At 41.5% G+C, this 26,082-nt stretch overlaps 1 protein-coding gene across 3 annotated transcripts in view; it reads right to left on the reverse strand.

Annotated features, from left to right (window-relative positions):
• The window catches only part of ttll5 (tubulin tyrosine ligase-like family, member 5), a 169,311-nt gene that overhangs the window by 2,106 nt on the left and 141,123 nt on the right, over positions 1-26,082 (reverse strand). The window lies entirely within an intron of this gene.

Genomic DNA, 26,082 nt, shown 5'->3' on the forward strand with positions numbered 1-26,082 from the left:
ACAGAAGCTCAACTGAATCTGCTTAACACACGAGAATAAACCTCATTGGTTCCTGCAGAAGCTCAAGCATGATGCGTAACACGAGAAGGAATCTCATTGGTTCCTGCAGAAGCTCAAGCATGATGCGTAACACGAGAATGAACCTCATTGGTTCTTGCAGAAGCTCAAACGTGCTGCGTAACACGAGAATGAACCTCATTGGTTCTTGCAGAAGCTCAAATATGCTGCGTAACATGAGAATGAATCTCATTGGTTCTTGCAGAAGCTCAAACGTGATACGTAACACGAGAATGAATCTCATTGGTTCCTGCAGAAGCTCAAACGTGATGCGTAACATGAGAATGAATCTCATTGGTTCTTGCAGAAGCTCAAACGTGATGCGTAACACGAGAATGAACCTCATTGGTTCCTGCAGAAGCTCAAACGTGCTGCGTAACACGAGAATGAATCTCATTGGTTCCTGCAGAAGCTCAAACGTGCTGCGTAACATGAGAATGAATCTCATTGGTTCCTGCAGAAGCTCAAACGTGCTGCGTAACATGAGAATGAATCTCATTGGTTCTTGCAGAAGCTCAAACGTGATACGTAACACGAGAATGAACCTCATTGGTTCCTGCAGAAGCTCAAACGTGCTGCGTAACATGAGAATGAATCTCATTGGTTCTTGCAGAAGCTCAAACGTGATGCGTAACACGAGAATGAATCTCATTGGTTCCTGCAGAAGCTCAAGCATGATGCGTAACACGAGAATGAACCTCATTGGTTCTTGCAGAAGCTCAAACGTGCTGCGTAACACGAGAATGGACCTCATTGGTTCCTGCAGAAGCTCAAACGTGCTGCGTAACACGAGAATGAACCTCATTGGTTCCTGCAGAAGCTCAAACGTGCTGCATAACACGAGAATGAATCTCATTGGTTCCTGCAGAAGCTCAAACGTGATGCGTAACACGAGAATGAACCTCATTGGTTCTTGCAGAAGCTCAAGCGTGCTGCGTAACACGAGAATGGACCTCATTGGTTCCTGCAGAAGCTCAAACGTGCTGCGTAACACGAGAATGAACCTCATTGGTTCCTGCAGAAGCTCAAACGTGATGCGTAACATGAGAATGAACCTCATTGGTTCCTGCAGAAGCTCAAGCATGATGCGTAACACGAGAATGAATCTCATTGGTTCTTGCAGAAGCTCAAACGTGCTGCGTAACACGAGAATGAATCTCATTGGTTCCTGCAGAAGCTCAAACGTGATGCGTAACACGAGAATGAATCTCATTGGTTCCTGCAGAAGCTCAAACGTGATGCGTAACATGAGAATGAATCTCATTGGTTCCTGCAGAAGCTCAAACGTGATGCGTAACACGAGAATGAACCTCATTGGTTCCTGCAGAAGCTCAAACGTGATGCGTAACACGAGAATGAACCTCATTGGTTCCTGCAGAAGCTCAAACGTGCTGCGTAACACGAGAATGAATCTCATTGGTTCCTGCAGAAGCTCAAACGTGATGCGTAACATGAGAATGAATCTCATTGGTTCCTGCAGAAGCTCAAACGTGCTGCGTAACACGAGAATGAATCTCATTGGTTCCTGTAGAAGCTCAAACGTGCTGCATAACACGAGAATGAATCTCATTGGTTCCTGCAGAAGCTCAAACGTGATGCGTAACATGAGAATGAATCTCATTGGTTCCTGCAGAAGCTCAAACGTGCTGCGTAACACGAGAATGAATCTCATTGGTTCCTGCAGAAGCTCAAACGTGATGCGTAACACGAGAATGAATCTCATTGGTTCTTGCAGAAGCTCAAACGTGCTGCGTAACACGAGAATGAATCTCATTGGTTCCTGCAGAAGCTCAAACGTGATGCGTAACACGAGAATGAATCTCATTGGTTCCTGCAGAAGCTCAAACTTGATGCGTAACATGAGAATGAATCTCATTGGTTCCTGCAGAAGCTCAAACGTGATGCGTAACACGAGAATGAACCTCATTGGTTCCTGCAGAAGCTCAAACGTGCTGCGTAACACGAGAATGAACCTCATTGGTTCCTGCAGAAGCTCAAACGTGCTGCGTAACACGAGAATGAATCTCATTGGTTCCTGCAGAAGCTCAAACGTGATGCGTAACACGAGAATGAACCTCATTGGTTCCTGCAGAAGCTCAAACGTGCTGCGTAACACGAGAATGAATCTCATTGGTTCCTGCAGAAGCTCAAACGTGATGCGTAACATGTGAATGAATCTCATTGGTTCCTGCAGAAGCTCAAACGTGATGCGTAACACGAGAATGAATCTCATTGGTTCCTGTAGAAGCTCAAACGTGCTGCATAACACGAGAATGAATCTCATTGGTTCCTGCAGAAGCTCAAACGTGATGCGTAACATGAGAATGAATCTCATTGGTTCCTGCAGAAGCTCAAACGTGCTGCGTAACACGAGAATGAATCTCATTGGTTCCTGCAGAAGCTCAAACGTGATGCGTAACACGAGAATGAATCTCATTGGTTCCTGCAGAAGCTCAAACGTGATGCGTAACATGAGAATGAATCTCATTGGTTCCTGCAGAAGCTCAAACGTGATGCGTAACACGAGAATGAACCTCATTGGTTCCTGCAGAAGCTCAAACGTGCTGCGTAACACGAGAATGAATCTCATTGGTTCCTGCAGAAGCTCAAACGTGATGCGTAACATGAGAATGAATCTCATTGGTTCCTGCAGAAGCTCAAACGTGCTGCGTAACACAAGAATTAATCTCATTGGTTCCTGCAGAAGCTCAAACGTGCTGCATAACACGAGAATGAATCTCATTGGTTCCTGCAGAAGCTCAAACGTGATGCGTAACACGAGAATGAACCTCATTGGTTCCTGCAGAAGCTCAAACGTGATGCGTAACATGAGAATGAATCTCATTGGTTCCTGCAGAAGCTCAAACGTGATGCGTAACACGAGAATGAATCTCATTGGTTCCTGTAGAAGCTCAAACGTGCTGCATAACACGAGAATGAATCTCATTGGTTCCTGCAGAAGCTCAAACGTGATGCGTAACATGAGAATGAATCTCATTGGTTCCTGCAGAAGCTCAAACGTGCTGCGTAACACGAGAATGAATCTCATTGGTTCCTGCAGAAGCTCAAACGTGATGCGTAACACGAGAATGAATCTCATTGGTTCCTGCAGAAGCTCAAACGTGATGCGTAACATGAGAATGAATCTCATTGGTTCCTGCAGAAGCTCAAACGTGATGCGTAACACGAGAATGAACCTCATTGGTTCCTGCAGAAGCTCAAACGTGCTGCGTAACACGAGAATGAATCTCATTGGTTCCTGCAGAAGCTCAAACGTGATGCGTAACATGAGAATGAATCTCATTGGTTCCTGCAGAAGCTCAAACGTGCTGCGTAACACAAGAATTAATCTCATTGGTTCCTGCAGAAGCTCAAACGTGCTGCATAACACGAGAATGAATCTCATTGGTTCCTGCAGAAGCTCAAACGTGATGCGTAACACGAGAATGAACCTCATTGGTTCCTGCAGAAGCTCAAGCATGATGCGTAACACGAGAATGAATCTCATTGGTTCTTGCAGAAGCTCAAGCGTGATGCGTAACACGAGAAGGAATCTCATTGGTTCTTGCAGAAGCTCAAACGTGATGCGTAACATGAGAATGAACCTCATTGGTTCCTGCAGAAGCTCAAGCATGATGCGTAACACGAGAATGAATCTCATTGGTTCTTGCAGAAGCTCAAACGTGATGCGTAACACGAGAATGAATCTCATTGGTTCCTGCAGAAGCTCAAACGTGATGCGTAACATGAGAATGAATCTCATTGGTTCCTGCAGAAGCTCAAACGTGATGCGTAACACGAGAATGAACCTCATTGGTTCCTGCAGAAGCTCAAACGTGCTGCGTAACACGAGAATGAATCTCATTGGTTCCTGCAGAAGCTCAAACGTGATGCGTAACATGAGAATGAATCTCATTGGTTCCTGCAGAAGCTCAAACGTGATGCGTAACACGAGAATGAATCTCATTGGTTCCTGTAGAAGCTCAAACGTGATGCGTAACATGAGAATGAACCTCATTGGTTCCTGCAGAAGCTCAAACGTGATGCGTAACACGAGAATGAATCTCATTGGTTCCTGCAGAAGCTCAAACGTGATATGTAACATGAGAATGAATCTCATTGGTTCTTGCAGAAGCTCAAGCGTGATGCGTAACATGAGAATGAATCTCATTGGTTCCTGCAGAAGCTCAAACGTGATGCGTAACACGAGAATGAATCTCATTGGTTCCTGCAGAAGCTCAAACGTGATGCGTAACATGAGAATGAACCTCATTGGTTCCTGCAGAAGCTCAAACGTGATGCGTAACATGAGAATGAACCTCATTGGTTCCTGCAGAAGCTCAAACGTGATGCGTAACACGAGAATTAATCTCATTGGTTCCTGCAGAAGCTCAAACGTGCTGCGTTACATGAGAATGAATCTCATTGGTTCCTGCAGAAGCTCAAACGTGATGCGTAACATGAGAATGAACCTCATTGGTTCCTGCAGAAGCTCAAACGTGATGCGTAACATGAGAATGAACCTCATTGGTTCCTGCAGAAGCTCAAACGTGATGTGTAACACGAGAATGAATCTCATTGGTTCCTGCAGAAGCTCAAACGTGCTGCGTAACATGAGAATGAATCTCATTGGTTCTTGCAGAAGCTCAAACGTGATGCGTAACACGAGAATGAACCTCATTGGTTCCTGCAGAAGCTCAAACGTGCTGCGTAACACGAGAATGAATCTCATTGGTTCCTGCAGAAGCTCAAACGTGATGCGTAACACGAGAATGAACCTCATTGGTTCCTGCAGAAGCTCAAACGTGCTGCGTAACACGAGAATGAATCTCATTGGTTCCTGCAGAAGCTCAAACGTGATGCGTGACATGAGAATGAATCTCATTGGTTCCTGCAGAAGCTCAAACGTGATGCGTAACACGAGAATGAAACTCATTGGTTCTTGCAGAAGCTCAAACGTGATGCGTAACACGAGAATGAACCTCATTGGTTCTTGCAGAAGCTCAAACGTGCTGCGTAACACGAGAATGAACCTCATTGGTTCCTGCAGAAGCTCAAGCGTGCTGTGTAACACAAGAATGATCCTCATTGGTTCCTGCAGAAGCTCAAACGTGCTGTGTAACACGAGAATGATCCTCATTGGTTCCTCCAGAAGCTCAAACGTGCTGCGTAACACGAGAATGATCCTCATTGGTTTCTGCAGAAGCTCAAACGTGATGCGTAACACGAGAATGATCCTCATTGGTTCCTCCAGAAGCTCAAACGTGATGCGTAACACGAGAATGATCCTCATTGGTTCCTCCAGAAGCTCAAACGTGATGCGTAACACGAGAATGAATCTCATTGGTTCCTGCAGAAGCTCAAACGTGATGCGTAACACGAGAATGAACTTCATTGGTTCTTGCAGAAGCTCAAACGTGATGCGTAACACGAGAATTAATCTCATTGGTTCCTGCAGAAGCTCAAACGTGATGCATAACACGAGAATGAACTTCATTGGTTCCTGCAGAAGCTCAAACGTGATGCGTAACACGAGAATGAACTTCATTGGTTCCTGCAGAAGCTCAAACGTGATGCGTAACACGAGAATGAACTTCATTGGTTCCTGCAGAATCTCATTGGTTCTTGCAGAAGCTCAAACGTGATGCGTAACACGAGAATGAATCTCATTGGTTCCTGCAGAAGCTCAAACGTGATGCGTAACACGAGAATGAACTTCATTGGTTCCTGCAGAAGCTCAAACGTGATGCGTAACATGAGAATGAACTTCATTGGTTCCTGCAGAAGCTCAAACGTGCTGCGTAACACGAGAATGAACTTCATTGGTTCCTGCAGAAGCTCAAACGTGCTGCGTAACACGAGAATGAACTTCATTGGTTCCTGCAGAAGCTCAAACGTGATGCGTAACACGAGAATGAACTTCATTGGTTCCTGCAGAAGCTCAAACGTGATGCGTAACACGAGAATGAACTTCATTGGTTCCTGCAGAAGCTCAAACGTGATGCGTAACACGAGAATGAACTTCATTGGTTCTTGCAGAAGCTCAAACGTGATGCGTAACACGAGAATGAACCTCATTGGTTCTTGCAGAAGCTCAAACGTGCTGCGTAACACGAGAATGAACCTCATTGGTTCCTGCAGAAGCTCAAACGTGCTGCGTAACACGAGAATGAATCTCATTGGTTCCTGCAGAAGCTCAAACGTGCTGCGTAACACGAGAATGAACCTCATTGGTTCCTGCAGAAGCTCAAACGTGCTGCGTAACGCGAGAATGAACCTCATTGGTTCCTGCAAAAGCTCAAACGTGCTGCGTAACATGAGAATGAACCTCATTGGTTCCTGCTGAAGCTCAAACGTGCTGCGTAACACGAGAATGAACCTCATTGGTTCCTGCTGAAGCTCAAACGTGATGCGTAACATGAGAATGAACCTCATTGGTTCCTGCTGAAGCTCAAACGTGATGCGTAACACGAGAATGAACCTCATTGGTTCCTGCTGAAGCTCAAACGTGCTGCGTAACACGAGAATGAACCTCATTGGTTCCTGCTGAAGCTCAAACGTGATGCGTAACATGAGAATGAACCTCATTGGTTCCTGCTGAAGCTCAAACGTGATGCGTAACACGAGAATGAACCTCATTGGTTCCTGCTGAAGCTCAAACGTGCTGCGTAACACGAGAATGAACCTCATTGGTTCCTGCTGAAGCTCAAACGTGATGCGTAACACGAGAATGAACCTCATTGGTTCCTGCTGAAGCTCAAACGTGATGCGTAACACGAGAATGAACCTCATTGGTTCCTGCTGAAGCTCAAACGTGCTGCGTAACACGAGAATGAACCTCATTGGTTCCTGCTGAAGCTCAAACGTGATGCGTAACATGAGAATGAACCTCATTGGTTCCTGCTGAAGCTCAAACATGCTGCGTAACACGAGAATGAACCTCATTGGTTCCTGCTGAAGCTCAAACGTGATGCGTAACACGAGAATGAACCTCATTGGTTCCTGCTGAAGCTCAAACGTGATGCGTAACACGAGAATGAACCTCATTGGTTCCTGCTGAAGCTCAAACGTGATGCGTAACATGAGAATGAACCTCATTGGTTCCTGCTGAAGCTCAAACATGCTGCGTAACACGAGAATGAACCTCATTGGTTCCTGCAAAAGCTCAAACGTGCTGCGTAACACGAGAATGAACCTCATTGGTTCCTGCTGAAGCTCAAACGTGCTGCGTAACACGAGAATGAACCTCATTGGTTCCTGCAGAAGCTCAAACGTGATGCGTAACACAATGATCCTCATTGGTTCCTGCTGAAGCTCAAACGTGCTGCGTAACATGAGAATGAACCTCATTGGTTCCTGCAGAAGCTCAAACGTGATGCGTAACACAATGATCCTCATTGGTTCCTGCTGAAGCTCAAACGTGATGCGTAACACGAGAATGAACCTCATTGGTTCCTGCTGAAGCTCAAACGTGCTGCGTAACACGAGAATGAACCTCATTGGTTCCTGCTGAAGCTCAAACGTGATGCGTAACATGAGAATGAACCTCATTGGTTCCTGCTGAAGCTCAAACATGATGCGTAACACGAGAATGAACCTCATTGGTTCCTGCAGAAGCTCAAAGGTGCTGCGTAACACGAGAATGAACCTCATTGGTTCCTGCAAAAGCTCAAACGTGCTGCGTAACACGAGAATGAACCTCATTGGTTCCTGCAGAAGCTCAAACGTGATGCGTAACACAATGATCCTCATTGGTTCCTGCTGAATCTCAAACGTGCTGCGTAACATGAGAATGAACCTCATTGGTTCCTGCTGAAGCTCAAACGTGATGCGTAACATGAGAATGAACCTCATTGGTTCCTGCAGAAGCTCAAACGTGATGCGTAACACGAGAATGAACCTCATTGGTTCCTGCAGAAGCTCAAACGTGCTGCGTAACACGAGAATGAACCTCATTGGTTCCTGCTGAAGCTCAAACGTGCTGCGTAACATGAGAATGAACCTCATTGGTTCCTGCTGAAGCTCAAACGTGCTGCGTAACACGAGAATGAACCTCATTGGTTCCTGCAGAAGCTCAAACGTGCTGCGTAACACGAGAATGAACCTCATTGGTTCCTGCTGAAGCTCAAACGTGATGCGTAACACGAGAATGAACCTCATTGGTTCCTGCTGAAGCTCAAACGTGCTGCGTAACACGAGAATGAACCTCATTGGTTCCTGCTGAAGCTCAAACATGCTGCGTAACACGAGAATGAACCTCATTGGTTCCTGCTGAAGCTCAAACGTGATGCGTAACACGAGAATGAACCTCATTGGTTCCTGCTGAAGCTCAAACGTGATGCGTAACACGAGAATGAACCTCATTGGTTCCTGCTGAAGCTCAAACGTGATGCGTAACATGAGAATGAACCTCATTGGTTCCTGCTGAAGCTCAAACATGCTGCGTAACACGAGAATGAACCTCATTGGTTCCTGCAAAAGCTCAAACGTGCTGCGTAACACGAGAATGAACCTCATTGGTTCCTGCTGAAGCTCAAACGTGCTGCGTAACACGAGAATGAACCTCATTGGTTCCTGCAGAAGCTCAAACGTGATGCGTAACACAATGATCCTCATTGGTTCCTGCTGAAGCTCAAACGTGCTGCGTAACATGAGAATGAACCTCATTGGTTCCTGCTGAAGCTCAAACGTGCTGCGTAACATGAGAATGAACCTCATTGGTTCCTGCAGAAGCTCAAACGTGATGCGTAACACAATGATCCTCATTGGTTCCTGCTGAAGCTCAAACGTGATGCGTAACACGAGAATGAACCTCATTGGTTCCTGCTGAAGCTCAAACGTGCTGCGTAACACGAGAATGAACCTCATTGGTTCCTGCTGAAGCTCAAACGTGATGCGTAACATGAGAATGAACCTCATTGGTTCCTGCTGAAGCTCAAACATGATGCGTAACACGAGAATGAACCTCATTGGTTCCTGCAGAAGCTCAAAGGTGCTGCGTAACACGAGAATGAACCTCATTGGTTCCTGCAAAAGCTCAAACGTGCTGCGTAACACGAGAATGAACCTCATTGGTTCCTGCAGAAGCTCAAACGTGATGCGTAACACAATGATCCTCATTGGTTCCTGCTGAATCTCAAACGTGCTGCGTAACATGAGAATGAACCTCATTGGTTCCTGCTGAAGCTCAAACGTGATGCGTAACATGAGAATGAACCTCATTGGTTCCTGCAGAAGCTCAAACGTGATGCGTAACACGAGAATGAACCTCATTGGTTCCTGCAGAAGCTCAAACGTGCTGCGTAACACGAGAATGAACCTCATTGGTTCCTGCTGAAGCTCAAACGTGCTGCGTAACATGAGAATGAACCTCATTGGTTCCTGCTGAAGCTCAAACGTGCTGCGTAACACGAGAATGAACCTCATTGGTTCCTGCAGAAGCTCAAACGTGCTGCGTAACACGAGAATGAACCTCATTGGTTCCTGCTGAAGCTCAAACGTGATGCGTAACACGAGAATGAACCTCATTGGTTCCTGCTGAAGCTCAAACGTGCTGCGTAACACGAGAATGAACCTCATTGGTTCCTGCTGAAGCTCAAACATGCTGCGTAACACGAGAATGAACCTCATTGGTTCCTGCTGAAGCTCAAACGTGATGCGTAACACGAGAATGAACCTCATTGGTTCCTGCTGAAGCTCAAACGTGATGCGTAACACGAGAATGAACCTCATTGGTTCCTGCTGAAGCTCAAACGTGATGCGTAACATGAGAATGAACCTCATTGGTTCCTGCTGAAGCTCAAACATGCTGCGTAACACGAGAATGAACCTCATTGGTTCCTGCAAAAGCTCAAACGTGCTGCGTAACACGAGAATGAACCTCATTGGTTCCTGCTGAAGCTCAAACGTGCTGCGTAACACGAGAATGAACCTCATTGGTTCCTGCAGAAGCTCAAACGTGATGCGTAACACAATGATCCTCATTGGTTCCTGCTGAAGCTCAAACGTGCTGCGTAACATGAGAATGAACCTCATTGGTTCCTGCTGAAGCTCAAACGTGCTGCGTAACATGAGAATGAACCTCATTGGTTCCTGCAGAAGCTCAAACGTGATGCGTAACACAATGATCCTCATTGGTTCCTGCTGAAGCTCAAACGTGATGCGTAACACGAGAATGAACCTCATTGGTTCCTGCTGAAGCTCAAACGTGCTGCGTAACACGAGAATGAACCTCATTGGTTCCTGCTGAAGCTCAAACGTGATGCGTAACATGAGAATGAACCTCATTGGTTCCTGCTGAAGCTCAAACATGATGCGTAACACGAGAATGAACCTCATTGGTTCCTGCAGAAGCTCAAAGGTGCTGCGTAACACGAGAATGAACCTCATTGGTTCCTGCAAAAGCTCAAACGTGCTGCGTAACACGAGAATGAACCTCATTGGTTCCTGCAGAAGCTCAAACGTGATGCGTAACACAATGATCCTCATTGGTTCCTGCTGAATCTCAAACGTGCTGCGTAACATGAGAATGAACCTCATTGGTTCCTGCTGAAGCTCAAACGTGATGCGTAACATGAGAATGAACCTCATTGGTTCCTGCAGAAGCTCAAACGTGATGCGTAACACGAGAATGAACCTCATTGGTTCCTGCAGAAGCTCAAACGTGCTGCGTAACACGAGAATGAACCTCATTGGTTCCTGCTGAAGCTCAAACGTGCTGCGTAACATGAGAATGAACCTCATTGGTTCCTGCTGAAGCTCAAACGTGCTGCGTAACACGAGAATGAACCTCATTGGTTCCTGCAGAAGCTCAAACGTGCTGCGTAACATGAGAATGAACCTCATTGGTTCCTGCAGAAGCTCAAAGGTGCTGCGTAACACGAGAATGAACCTCATTGGTTCCTGCTGAAGCTCAAACGTGATGCGTAACATGAGAATGAATCTCATTGGTTCCTGCTGAAGCTCAAACGTGCTGCGTAACACGAGAAAGAACCTCATTGGTTCCTGCAGAAGCTCAAACGTGATGCGTAACACGAGAAAGAACCTCATTGGTTCCTGCAGAAGCTCAAACGTGATGCGTAACACGAGAAAGAACCTCATTGGTTCCTGCTGAAGCTCAAACGTGCTGCGTAACACGAGAAAGAACCTCATTGGTTCCTGCAGAAGCTCAAACGTGATGCGTAACACGAGAAAGAACCTCATTGGTTCCTGCAGAAGCTCAAACGTGATGCGTAACACGAGAAAGAACCTCATTGGTTCCTGCTGAAGCTCAAACGTGCTGCGTAACACGAGAAAGAACCTCATTGGTTCCTGCAGAAGCTCAAACGTGATGCGTAACACGAGAAAGAACCTCATTGGTTCCTGCAGAAGCTCAAACGTGATGCGTAACATGAGAATGATCCTCATTGGTTCCTGCAGAAGCTCAAACGTGATGCGTAACACGAGAATGAACCTCATTGGTTCCTGCAGAAGCTCAAACGTGCTGCGTAACACGAGAAAGAACCTCATTGGTTCCTGCAGAAGCTCAAACGTGATGCGTAACACGAGAATGAACCTCATTGGTTCCTGCAGAAGCTCAAACGTGATGCGTAACACGAGAATGAACCTCATTGGTTCTCCCACGTCAAGCGAACATGCTTGAGCTTCCGTTTAACATATGTGAATAAAAGGCTAAATTCAATCTGTTCATTATATCAATGTAATGAGGCTCTTCAGAAAATTTGGACTGAACCGCTCATTATTAGTTTTACGATCATTTTTTACGATCAGTTTTACGACATTATGAATTTTTTGAATCGTCAAAGTCTCAGTTGTGTAGCTGTCAACGGAGGGACAGAAATCTCTCAGATTGAATCAAAAAGATCTTCGTGTCCCGAATATGAACAAAGGTTTGATGGGTTTGGAACGACATGAGGGTGAGTAATAATTTTAATTCTTGGGTGATCTGTCCCTTTAAAGTTCACAACCCATTCTACTCGCATAACGTGACATAAAAATAGATATTCAATGGAGAAATAATGTAGGACAGGACTTCGACTGCATGGTAAAAGACTCTTTATATGAAGTTGAATGTAAAAAATGAGCCACAGATGACATTAGTTGACAAGAAAGGGAGTTTGAGAGCTGGAATAAGTTATTACACACTGATTATGAAGACAAACATTTATTTTGGAGTAACATGCACTGATGAATGACTCACAATAAGACCACATGGTATTGGGTGCAAAATGATGCATGTAAACGCGCTCACTGATTCCTGAAATGACGAGTTTGCTGGTGAATGAGTGTGAAATCAAAGTCAAACTACGAGGAGAAGAAAATAAGACTCCAGTAAAAGTGTACAGGTTTCCTCACAGAAGCTGAAGGGTTTGATAAGAGCAGACTCTCTCTGCACTGATCCGACAGGAGCAAAGACGTTCCCAGAGCTGCCGAACACTATTCCCTTTCATTCCCTCTCCATACACTGTTTATTTTGGTGCTCTTTTACACCCCGAGGCCTTACGGCACAGGAGAATGAAAACATCACGCCCGGCTTCCAATCCAGTGACTCGACTGCTGGACGCGGCAGTCGAGTCAGTTTCCGGCAGTTTCCTCCTCGCTCAGAGGAGGAAACATGTTCCTGCTGTCTCGGTCTCAGCAAACCTCACACTGCACACTTCACACCAGATATTAGACACGTTTGGAGTAAATAAGATTACTTGATGGTTTTGAAAGAAGTCTCTTCTGCTCACCACTAAAATAGCCATTTCATATCGTAATATATTGTAAAATGCCATTTATTCCTGTGATAAAAGCTGGATTTTCAGCATCATTGCATCTTGAAATGTTTTTTTTTTTTTTTGCTTTCTGACCCCAAGACTCAACTAATCTCTGCAATTCTCCATCTGTGATCCTTGGAGAGTCTCTGGCCACTCAAACGCTCCTCCTCGCCGTACATTAGACACACGTCATCTTACTGGCGGATTCATAACATCTTTAGTTGATTGGAACTTCTTCATTATTGCCCTGATGGTGGAAATGGCGATTTTCAATTCTTTAGCTATTTTCTTAATGCTCTTTCTATTTTGTGAAGCTCAACAATTTTTATGACACACATCAGAACTATATTCTTTGGTTTTACTCATTGTGATGGATGATTAAGGGAATTCGGCCTTTGTGTTTCCTCATATTTACACTCCTGTGAAACTGGAAGTCATGGCTGGACAATGTCATGCTTCTAGTCACCCTGATGTGCTAAAAAAGTAAATGTTAATGGGAATATACTTCACAGAGATTTTACCCATAATAATTTCAAGGGGTGCCAATAATTGTGGCCAACATGCATTGGAGAAAAACATGTATTTCATAATGTGAGTTTCTAGTTTACTTCAATGAGAGTGTAGAATTGTATTCATTTTTTGAATGAAAGATCAAAAGGATAAACAAGGCAGATTTATTTTCACTGCTACCTTTGCTCATTTTCACCAAGGGTGCCAATATTAATAGAGGGAATTATATATGTATATAGTATTTACTTATATATACTGCCATTATCATGATAGAATCTGCGTCCTGCCTTTAATTTTGACTTAAATAAACAAAATGATTGACTTTCAGCAAAAAAAGAAAATAAAAAAGTATTGTATCACATCCATGTCAATGATGCACTTTCTTCTGATACTGTGGTGCTGTGGTCCTCCAGAGACTCACTCATCAGACACAAGCTCTTCATCTTTTTGACTGCGAGCCAATATTGAGGCAAAGCTTAAAAATGGGGAACATTCTTGGAGTGAAAACCAGTTTGAAAGCATTTGGCTCAAATCTGTGTGAGTGTGAAGTCTGGTGAGATGAGGTCAGGTGAAAAGAAAGAAAAGGAAAAACATCACAACAATGGAGGTCTGTTTACGGCTAATGTGCGGGATGAGCGGATACGCTGATGCGTACTGACGGCTGGTCTCAGAGAATGCGAGCGTATGGATCAGCGCTAACTCCCATCAGAGCCGGCCGCTCTCATCCACGCTAAAACAACACTCAGTCCGCGCTCAGCTCTCTTTCCCAGCGGACAAACGCCCCCTGACCACTGAACAATGCAGAAGTGCATCTGTGACCTGCAGTTATTGAGGACCCGAGGACGTCTTACACGCAATGCTGTTTTACAGGCTTTGAACAGTAACAACTGACAAAACACTCTCAATACACATGTTCTAGTCCAACGATGGGATATAAATTATATATACACTGCCGGTCAAAAGATTTGGATTGGATTGTAAAAGAAGTCTCTTTTGCTCACTAAGGCTGCATTTATTTGATTAAAAATACAAATAATAATAATAATATTGTGAAATATTATTACAGTGTAAATCAGCTGTTTTCTGTGTGAATATATAGTAAAGTGTAATTTATTCCTGTGATCAAATCTGAATTTTCATTACTCCAGTCTTCAGAGTCACATGATCCTTCAGAAATCAGGATAATATGATGATTTGATGATCAAGAAACATTTATGATTATTCTCAATGTTGAAAACAGTTATTTACATTTTTATTTCAGGATTCTTTGATGAATAGAAAGTTCAAAAGAACAGCAATTATTGGGGTATTTTCATATGAATAAAGAATGTTTACAGTATACATGCTATGTAACGTATAGCCATTAGCTGCATATAAAATGCTAAATATAACATATTTCATCTTTTTTTGAATTTGACCAAAATATTTAAATTTTTAAAACCATTGTAAACCATGACCGGAATATGATACAAATACTCCATGGTGGTTTAATGTGAGCTTTAAGTAAAAGTGTAATATTAATCTTTTACATTGTGTCATGTAGCTTAATGCTAAATGTTGCTCTAATCCACCTGCTGCAAGAGCTTTTCTATTCCATAATCTTATTTGTTAAAATAATTCACATAAGGTCCCAATAATAGTTTTTGTGTGTTTGTTTTCTAACAAGACTTAAGATAATAGGTGTATTATTCATGTATAGTGGGATGACAGAGGTGTACATGGCCAAGCATAATGCCAGAATAAAGGGAATAATGGCTGAATTTAAACAAAAGAATAATGAAGATTAAAGGCCCAATCCCAATTCTACCCCTAACCCTTCGCCTTCGCCTTCCCCTTGACCCCTGAAACAGAGTGGCAAGGCGTAGGGGTGAAAATATTCCCCTAAGAAATGGGACACCACTACTACACCGTTACACGTCATTATACGTCGCCGCCTACGTCACAGGAGATGCGCCGATGTTTATCACAAACTTCCAAGATGCCCAGGACTTGTACACAGGACTTGTATTCTGTCGTGTTGTATTAACACGTTGGAGGTACAGACCTATGTTTGTCCTATTTTGACCTATTTATTTATTTACTGTGTGAAACTGTGTGAAATACGACATTGTGTGGCGTTCATGTGCGTTCAACTCATAAATACGATCTTTACGAGATGACTTGAACGCACCAATAGCTTGTGTGCTTTGTTCGGGGGAGAGGAGATTTTTTTACAAACGTTTCTTTGAAGGAACTGACCGCAAGTATGAACACAAGATTGAATGTAACAAAGCAAATCATTATTTGTCGTTAAAATACTTATTAAAGCCAACAATTCTTACATTTATGGTCTCATTTTTTGCTTGGGCAGCCATTTTGCGTCTGTAGCCGGTGCATGCAGTGACACTTCTCATACCCCTTCGTTTGAAGCGTGGTCCCAAAAAATCTTCGTTTGAAGGGCTATCTGGCCCTCCCCCTCCAACCAAAAGATAATCGAGACAGCCCTACCCGTCCACGTGCACGCGCAAAACAGAGGGGAAGGGGAAAGTGAAGGGGTAAGGGGTAGAATTGGGATTGGGCCTAAGTCTCATACCGGCAGAGGTGTGAAACATTTGTTGATTGACTACAATAAGCATGAATGGGCCATTTCTCCTCACCAGACATGATTCAAAGACTGTAAATGGGTGTTTACATGGCAATAAAATATTTGCTAAGCATCTTATCAGCTTTTTCTAAAAATAAAATAAAAAACTCCCCTGACATACTCTTACTTAAGTCTTCATACTCTTAAGTCACCGCATGGATAATTTGAGAGAGATCATCCTCACATTTGAAATGAAGCATGACCACAATTGTGACTACACTTTAGTTGTGGTTATAAGATGTTGTACTACATTCATATAATATTTTTATGCATTTAATACATAATACGTTAGGATGGCCTTCAAAATGTAATAGTTATATAGATAAAAATTACTCTGGTGGACTTGCAAACACCTTAAAACATGTGAACACGTACTGGATGTGATTACACAAATGAAGGACTACCATGGACGACCACGATTTCTATGTTATGCTACCGTGCAATGCTTCCTTCTCATTTTATCCTGAAAATCACATATCCAGCTATACAACCAGGTTAGCAAAAAGTATAAACTTGAAATGGCTATGGGAAGTCTAGTATCAGCCTCAGACGTCACGCCCACGGAACGCTGGCTAAACGTCTGATGCATACGGTACACTTAACTGGAAACACTTCAGGAATGTCGAAGCCGTCATGTGATTGGTTGAATTTTATCGGATTTCCGGGGGGCGCGAGTGTCGCGTTTATTTTCGGTCCGCCGGGAAACAAAGCGCAGACGTGTGATTGCGGAAGAAAAACTGTTGTGTTTACATGAGTGACAATGAGCATTTATCAAGATCAGCGAAACGTAGGATTCTCAAAAGTATGCGAGGTTCACGGCATAGACTCTTTAAGAGATGTCCAGGAGTTTTGTTGAGGCACTTAGTGGAGACTTGTTGCACGCCGGTCTGTTGTTGTGGGGACATTTCCACGCACCGAAACCTGACGCTGAACGAAACGAACTGTAATTGGTTGTTTGACATGTCGGTCAAACGGCCTTATGGGCGGGCCTTGGCCAAAGAAAGCTGCTATGAATTCCAGACCTTCAGCCGTCAGTCTGAAGGTCTGGCTACGCAAGACTATTGGAAGTCTGACTCGCCGAAATCGAATATCCTTGAAGTCGGTACTCCTTTATTAATGAAGATAGGTATTTGTCCACAAGAGGGACCCACAGGAATAATACATCTTTTTATTCTAATCTATATCATTATCCAGCATTGGCTGATAAACAAATGCTTAAAACCATATTTTTTTTCAAAGAATTAGGGTGCACTGGTAATATAGATTTATATCATTTGCGTATTCCTAATAATGGATATTTTATGGTTTCAGGCCTACATTTCAGTTCGGCCTAGACCCCAACAGCATAATTGGCATGAAGATCTAAAATTCTTGAACCCGTTAATTACTTTTATTTTAAGAAAACAATGCAAAAAAGCAGAAGAAAGAAATTCATACAGGGTTAGAACAACTTGAGGGTGAGTAAGTGATGACAGAATTTTGATTTATGGGTGAACTATCCCTTTAAAGTGTTTATGTCAGGTAAAAAATTTTTTTTAGATATATTAAATAAGGTTTAGATGTCTGAGTGAAAATGTAATTATCATTAAAATTATTACTGTAACTGCCCTACAATAAGCTTTATAGCCATTTCTGTCAAGATCATATTTTTAAAACGCAGCTGAGCTGTGACATCATACAAGGGAGACGTGCCAACAAAGTTCTATTCAAGTATGGAGAGTTTTGAGTCTGAGGAGATGCAAAATCCCCCTCAAACCTATGATGGCCCACAGCCATACAATTTTGAGCCTCCCAGGCGGGAGACAGATGAGGAGCCAAACAGAAATGTAAATAATTCCTATCGAAGAAACATAAATATCTGGTGTGAAGAAGAACCAGTGGATAGTTGGTCAGGTGTCTGGTAAGTATAGGCATAACGGTATGTATTCGTATTGAACCGAAACGGTACGGGTGTCACGGTTCAGTGCATGAATATACACGGAGAATACACAGTATAAAAATAAATTAAACTCGCGTGCAAATTAATTAATGCGGAACTACTGTTAGATACGCGGGTTATTTAGGGACACCTAATCTGTAGCTCCGCCTTAGCTCTGAAGCTCCGTGGCTATAATGAACAGGCTGCGGTCGATGTCAATATTGCAATGCTGGAATATGTTGGTTGGTTGGTGTGTGTGTGTGTGTGTGTGAGAGAGAGAGAGGGGCGCGGGCGCGATCGACTCCTTTACTACAGTAGCATACACCGTAGGCACCGCATCAGCTGCCAGTCTCACTCGGGTTTTAAATCCCATTTTATAACTCATGAGATCTCCAACCGCGTAGTCCTTCTCAGTGAAATGGGCGCTGCAAATGACCGAAGTCTTGGATACCGAAGCAGCACTGAAGTCAGCGCGTTTGGTCCGAACAAAGTTGACCCAGGCACGGAACACAGTGGACTCTGTGACCGGTTTTAACGGTGTTTTTGCACCCAGCACAAACGCAGTAATTCACCATCGTGAAAATACGCCTGCGTATACTAACGACCTAACTTAAATAACTAACTAAATAACTAAATAAATGTCCTAATCACTAATTCTCTCGCTCTATCACTCGTGCAATTATCAACACAGCTCAGCGAGCGGGGGAGACGTCTCCCTCGTATGACGTCAAACGATTCGTTTGGAATGAGGAGCAGTTTTAAGGGAGGACTGAAAATAACTAACTTTTTAATCTTATATTCTGCCTTTAGGAATCGAAAAACATACAAAACAATACATCAACTTGTCAAACGTGTATTTCCCCTCACTATTTTGTGTTAATCAAAATTAAAAATTTAACCTGACATACACACTTTAAGTAATGCCTCTGCACCTATCTTCACATTTCAGGGCTTGTTCTCCATAAAATAAGTGTGATTGCAACAGATTTGTTAACTGCAATCTTGTATTAGTAGTGGAATAAATAAACCTTATATCCATGATGTATTTGATCCTCTAGGACTAAGTAAAATAATATAAAATACTCACAAACATTAAACACATCAACAGGGCAAATTGCACATTCACTGCATTCTCTCAGGTTTATTAATATATTCTTAACAATTAGCAAGATGAAAAAGAATCAAAGAAAGTGATGATGAAATGTTCAAGCTGCTGCGGCAGAATCATTTTCAGAAAGGTTTCTGCTTTCTCGTCTTATTTGCCGTTGTCGGAATAATATGCAGAATGGTCCAACAGGAGTACCTCGCTACACAAACATCAGCACTATTAGAATATTTATCAAAATTAAGTTTATCAAGGTAGTTTAATAAATATTGATTTTACATTTACTTCATGGCTTACCTGATTGCACTGTGAATTAGCTTCACCATGTTTGACAAGTGTGGCAATATGTTCACAATTGTTGGTAAGTGACCATCGTCCACAAGTTCCGTTCATTAGCTTTTGAATGGAATCTATAATAGCTTCGTTGTTTTGTATTGGAAGATTTTCATAGTTATTTCTAATAACGGTTCCTGCCAGTGTACTAAATCGGCAGCCATTTGGAACTCCTGTGACAAAAAAAATATGCATAATGCAAAATGAAATGAAATAATACTGAGTGTGACAATATTTAGTAAAAAAAGACATGTCATACTTGTCATCTCAAAAATGTTTTCCCCTTCATTTTTTCCTAGTATTTGTGCATTATCAACATATATAGCATAGTGATCATAGAAACCTTTACATCTAGGAAACGTAAGCATGTCCCCAAATTGAAGCTGTGAGGATAAAAAAGTAACAGAAGTAAATAATCTGCTTTAATAAGAACTTCAGATAAAGTAAAATTAATAACTGTATAAAAATAAACTGTGTATAACTATAGAATGTGTATTACTTTTACCTGTTCTACATTAACCCGCTCAGGCACAGCAAGGCACAGCTGGAGAAGCAGAGAGATCAGAACAAACTTCTGGCTCAAGCTCTTCATTTTTACAGGCTCCTTTAAAAAATAAATTCATGTTTGTTATGTTCTGCTTTGAAACTGGGGTGTTTAGTTTAACAAGTGATTGCCACTGGATTAGAAATGTTATTTAACAGTGTTCTTTTTTTTACTAAATTGTAATACATGTCTTTAAATAGTAATAACAATAATAATAATAATAAACATACCCAGCACTTACTGTAAAACACTTTTCCAAAAGGGAAAACAGCAAATTTATGTAATTCTTCATTTACATGTAATGTTCAGCTGTTATATAATAATCCATAATTCTAGACTCCGTTAAAAATTGTTTCAAAAAGTACTTAGAATACTTCAATAAACACAGAAACCATGAAAAAAAGAAGACATTTACCTTGGTTGATGATCAGGTAGTGAGGTTAGTACATGTGTAGTTTGTCAGGTAGTATGAGAAACAGACGTTAAATAGTGTTCTTTTGCAATTATCTTCTGATCAGAAACATCATTCTGGATTTGCATATAATTTGAATAGATTCACTATGAATAATGCCTTACTAAACTTTGTCTTCGTGGCACTTCAGATCAGAAATTGAATTACAAATTAGAGCCGTACCTCAGATGCTCCAAACAGGCTAGTAGGTTTCTATAAAGTCTAATTTATCACCAGTTATCATTGTATTTGCACATTTGAGAGAGATCTACAGGCAAATTAATTCACAGATGAATACCTAGTGATTGGCATGGGGAACTTTCCATAAGATCATCTCTCAATGCAAATCAAACCTATTAGGCTAACTGAAAAAAAAAAACATGCCGATCTCTAGGTCTGGTGAAGGGTGCGTGATGATGTGCGGCTATTTTAATTCCAGAGGCCAAGGGAACTTTATCAGGATCATAGTATCATGGATCCATGAAAGAACTGGCCTTTAAAAATCAATATCGATTTAACATAGGGGTGTCCTGACTTATGCACCCTGTATTTTAAGAAGAACATTTATTTATTTACGATACATTATTCATTCACAAAGAAAATTGGTGTCCTTAAAGGATGGAGATTTCCTCTTTTTTTTTAATTAAGGCATTATGACCAATTTCTAAAGGATGATTTGTTTTATTCCTCTTTTTAGGCAACTTTAGCATGGGTGTCTAAACTTATACATAGCACTGTATATTATTTCAAAATGAACTATAACAAACAGGTTAGCTTACTTACTTTTAGCTTACTTTTTGCAGTGGTGAATGAAGATGTGTAATTTTGGAATATTATCTTGCAACACTTATTACTTATTACAAATATTACTTTCATACTCTTTGAGATGGATCACATATGTAACAAGATTCATCTGTGAATTAATTAGATTTTTAAGGGAAATTAATTAGATTTCCATTGTTTTTTTCTGACCTAAAATCTTTTCCACCTTAAAAGATTTGTTTTTACTTACAATTGTTTTTTGCAACTTTTTTTCATAAAAAACACTGTCGATAGCTTCCCCGTAATAATCCGTCAGTCTGTAGATGGGTGGTTGATGTGGAATACATGCTGATATGGTGAAAAATTCTTCTATGTAGTTCTGTTCATAACCTTTGGGTGAACAGACCTCTCACTTTAGAAACCGACTTTGAAATTAAATTCACGTTTCTCTGTCTTCTTCCGTACAAGTTTTGAAACACCAGAGCCTCATTTACTTTGTCGACGTCCACCGGCCTCATCCTAAAACTCCTGTGATAACTGGAGTTGTATCCCTGCATGATATCTTGTAAAGCATCTATGTATCGTCGGGAATTTGTAGCTGTTAAAAATCTCCTTTAATGTTCTATTAAATCGTTCCACGACGCTAGCTTTCAGATCAGCAGCGGTAGCAAAATTATTAATGACATGCTTTTTCAACACATCTTGAAAATGTTTGTTAAAAATTCCTTTCCCTGGTCCGTCTGCAATTTCTGTGGCTCAATTTCTATAGGCTCAAACGCTTTAGTAACCTTGATACCGTTCTTATTCTTCAGCACGCGAACCCAAGCGTACTTGCTAAATACGTTGAGTACACGTCAGCAAATATTTATTATTATTATAATTTTCCTTGGAATAGGCGGACATGTCAACAAGATCCACTTGGAACTGTGCATCTATCGCATACACTACAACTCTATTGCGTTTATATATCAAAAGTAGTCGACCTCCGAATGCAACGTAATGAACTGACTCCATATGAGGAAATGTCATGAACTTGAAATTCCAATGAAAAGCATGATAACTTATACACTTAGCTCATGGCAATATCTCATGGAAACAAGCTTTAGGAGCTTTCCATCTTTACTCTCCTCATGTTATGTTGCATTCGGAGATCGACTACTTTTGACTGACAAAATTCCAACCACCGGAAACACTAACTGATAAAGTGAGTCGTACAAAACCTTTCTTTTTAGTAAACTCTGTGTACACAAACAATGTAGTCAATGCTGGAGTACATGTGTGTGAATGTTATGTTGTGTCGAGCCGCATTAGTGTTTTAAAAATAGCGATTTTGATGCTATCATAGTAGGGCCCCTAGCACTCCCATTCAAAAGGCATTTTGACCGAAAACTAAAATACGGTCAAACTTAAAAGTGGAGTTTCCATTCTAATTATGCTTTTACACGAATGTTTGACTCGGGTAGATTAACAAAAAGATCAATTTTGGCAATAGATACCCTTTAATAATTTTGATACCATATTCATCCCGTACCAACATGTTACTGTTTCAACCCTCTGTAAAAGAATAACTTATACGAGCGAAGTGGTTCAATCTTTAATCAAAAAATAATAATACTTCATGACGCGAAGCAGCCATAAATCAATCATCACAATGACCCCCATATAGACTACTTCTATTCATCAAAGAATCCTGAATTTGTTTTTTAAACTATTTGTGTTTGTTTTATTGAAAAGAATGTTTTATTGATCATCCGGTCATCATATTAGAATGCTTTCTGAAGTAGCATGTGACACTCATGTGAGTAATGATGCTGAAAATGAAGCTTTGATTACAGGAATGAATTACATTTTAATATATATTTACATAGAATATACTGCTGATTTACATTGGAATAATATTTAACAATTTTACTGTTTTTTATTAAATAAATGCAGCCTTAGTGAGAAGAAGATACTTTAAAAAAAAAACATAGTCTTTTGGAACTATGTTGGATCGATTGCTCCTGTCTGCCTCGCTGTGACTGCTGCCATAGATATTATATAGAGACTAGATGCCCTATTGGCCGCTGGGCACCGAGAAATACGGCGGCCATCTTAAACCGGTCGTACTCCTAGTTTCGTTGCTTAGCAGCAGTTAGATTCCAGAGCACTGTGGAGCATTTTCCTGTTCTAATCGGCGGACCATCGCAATATAGGGCCCGGGATTACTTTTCACAAGTAATTTTTAACATTACCGTACTTTTGGTTGTATTTTGTGAATAGAATATTACCAGATAATTGAGAAGGAGCAAGGATCTTTGATATTACTGTACAGAAATCGTAGCCAGCTAACGTTAGCTAGGCTGTGTTTACTGCATCACTCGCATGGAGAGGTTGGGTAAAGTAATAATTATAAGAGCTTCTCGGTTATCAGATACAAGCATTCAACGGCCCTGTTGTATACATATATACATATAGGTTATTTGTGTTTGCGCACGTGATATCAGGAACCAATGTAAGTTAATAACTTTAACTTACCTGTGTAACGTTAACTTTAATACACACATGACGGCGATGCGCAAATCGAGTGTGTGTGAGTGTGAGAGAGAGAGTAAGTGTATGTATATGTGTGTGTGTGTGTCACATCATTATTGTTTCTTCAACTTATTAAAATATCTTACTTTACTGAAACTATCTGTTTCTGCTTCTTTATCATATTTATAGTGTGTGATTTATAAAATACCTTATATCCTACACCTACATCACATATTTTGATTTTGGACGTCTAGTCACTTTATATCTGATATCAGAATATTATATTACTGTTAAGCCTACTATGAATATTAAAATATGCCGAACCATGTGTCCTGTATCATAGCTACATGAATGACATTTGCAGAAAAAAACCCCGCGTGAAAATCAGTTCGGTATTCAGTGAGGTATGATTAATTAAATGCGCTGACAGCTCATTGCTCCTGCCATACAGATTACACTGAGTGGAGCGGGTGACCGGTTTAAGATGGCGGCTCCACGGCTCGACCGCGCTAATAGGCAGTAGCGGTCGATAGGGCGTCTATCTATATGATGTCTATGACTGCTGCTGCTGTGAGTTTGTTTGCTGCGTCTAAGCCTCGTATTAGCTTCGTATTTCTTTCTGTTTTGAACCATCATTTATTATCATTTCTAGTTGTTTATACTACTAAATACAGCTTACCCAACATCTCAGATTAACCTGACATTGCTAGCTTTCGTTATTGTCAGCACAACACGCTAACTCGCTAGCCTTTTAACGCACCACCCGTGCGCTCAGTTATTTAATTTTCTCTCGCGCGCCCGCGCCTTTGAGTTCATAAAAGCCCAGGTGAGTAAGAATCAGTCAACAAACACGGTGAGTAATGTCTTCTCCTGTTATTGTCACCTGCACTTCATGTCACATGTTTACCATAGCCTTCTCTGTCGGCAATATAGGATTTATATGTGATAAATGCAAGGAGACAGTCAGGCTGACAGAGAAGATTTCAGAACTAGAGACACGCATCCAAACTTTAATCGAGAATAGTAAGAAGAGAGCTTTAGATACTATTTTGGATGCGCCTAGCCTAGTTAATTCTTTACATGAGTCGGTTCCGGCTGAAGTAGAGCCCGTGCAGCAGGGCAGATGGGTGACAGTGAGAGATCGCTCTAGTCGCGGATCAAAAAAACACTTCTCCGTTCCGATAACAAATCGATTTGCCCCACTCAGTGAAACACCCACTGAGAATTATTCTGATTGTGCCCTAGTTATTGGTGATTCGATCACACGGAACGTGAAAATAGAGACACCAGCCACCATAGTCACATGTTTGCCGGGAGCCAGAGCGCCTGACATCAAAGCAAATTTAAAAGTGCTGGCTAATGCTAAACGTAAATTCTCTAAGATTATTATTCACGTCGGCACAAATGATGTTCGACTCCGCCAGTTAACAAAATTAATATTAATGAGGTGTGTGAACTTGCAAGTACGATGTCAAGCACTGTAATTTGCTCTGGCCCCCTTCCTGTTCGCCGGAGTGATGAGATAGTTAGTAGATTGTGTTCACTCAATGGCTGGCTGTCTGGGTGGTGTCCATGAAATAATATAGAATTCATAGACAATTGGAAAAGTTTTTGGGGAAAACCTGACCTGTTGAAAAGAGATGGTATTCATCCCTCCTGGGATGGTGCTGCTCTTCTCTCTAGTAATTTGGCTCATAGTCTTAGAGATAAAACATGACAATCTGGGCCTCAGGTCAGGAAGCAGACAGACTGGCTTAACCGACCGTCTGCTAGCGGCATCACGTCACCAAGGTCAGATAAATCCCATCACATAGAGCCTCTTTCACCTAGATATCATCATATAGAGACTGTGTCTGTTCCCCGAACTTGGAAACCCAAAAAACTTTCAAACCCATCTAAGGTTAAAAATTTAATTGATGTTCAACAAATAAAAAACAGATATAATACAAATGAGCAAATGATAAAGCTTGGGTTACTGAATATTCGATCTCTTACTTCAAAAGCGCTAATAGTTAATGATATGATTACAGATTATAACCTAGATGTGCTGTGTTTAACAGAAACCTGGCTAAAACCAAACGATTACATTGCTTTAAATGAGTCAACCCCACAAGATTACGGTTATAAACATGAACCTCGTCTGAAACGCAAAGGAGGAGGTGTTGCTGTAATTTATAGTAATATTTTCAAAACCACTAAGAAATCTAGTTGTAAATATAATTCTTTTGAAGTGTTGGTGCTTAATGTAAAAATATATAGTGTAAACGATAAATCACATTTGAGATTTGTGCTGGCTACTGTATACAGGCCACCAGGGCACCATACAGACTTTATCAAAGAATTTGCTGACTTTCTATCAGAATTAGTATTGGCTGCAGATAAAGTACTAATTGTTGGTGACTTTAATATACACATAGATAATGAAAAAGATGTATTGGGATTGGCATTTAAAGACATTGTAAACTCAATTGGAGTTAGACAACACGTGTCAGGACCGACTCACTGCC

This window comes from Phoxinus phoxinus (genome assembly GCF_949152265.1).
Source record: "Phoxinus phoxinus genome assembly, chromosome: 13".
Classification (NCBI taxonomy): Eukaryota; Metazoa; Chordata; class Actinopteri; order Cypriniformes; family Leuciscidae; genus Phoxinus; species Phoxinus phoxinus.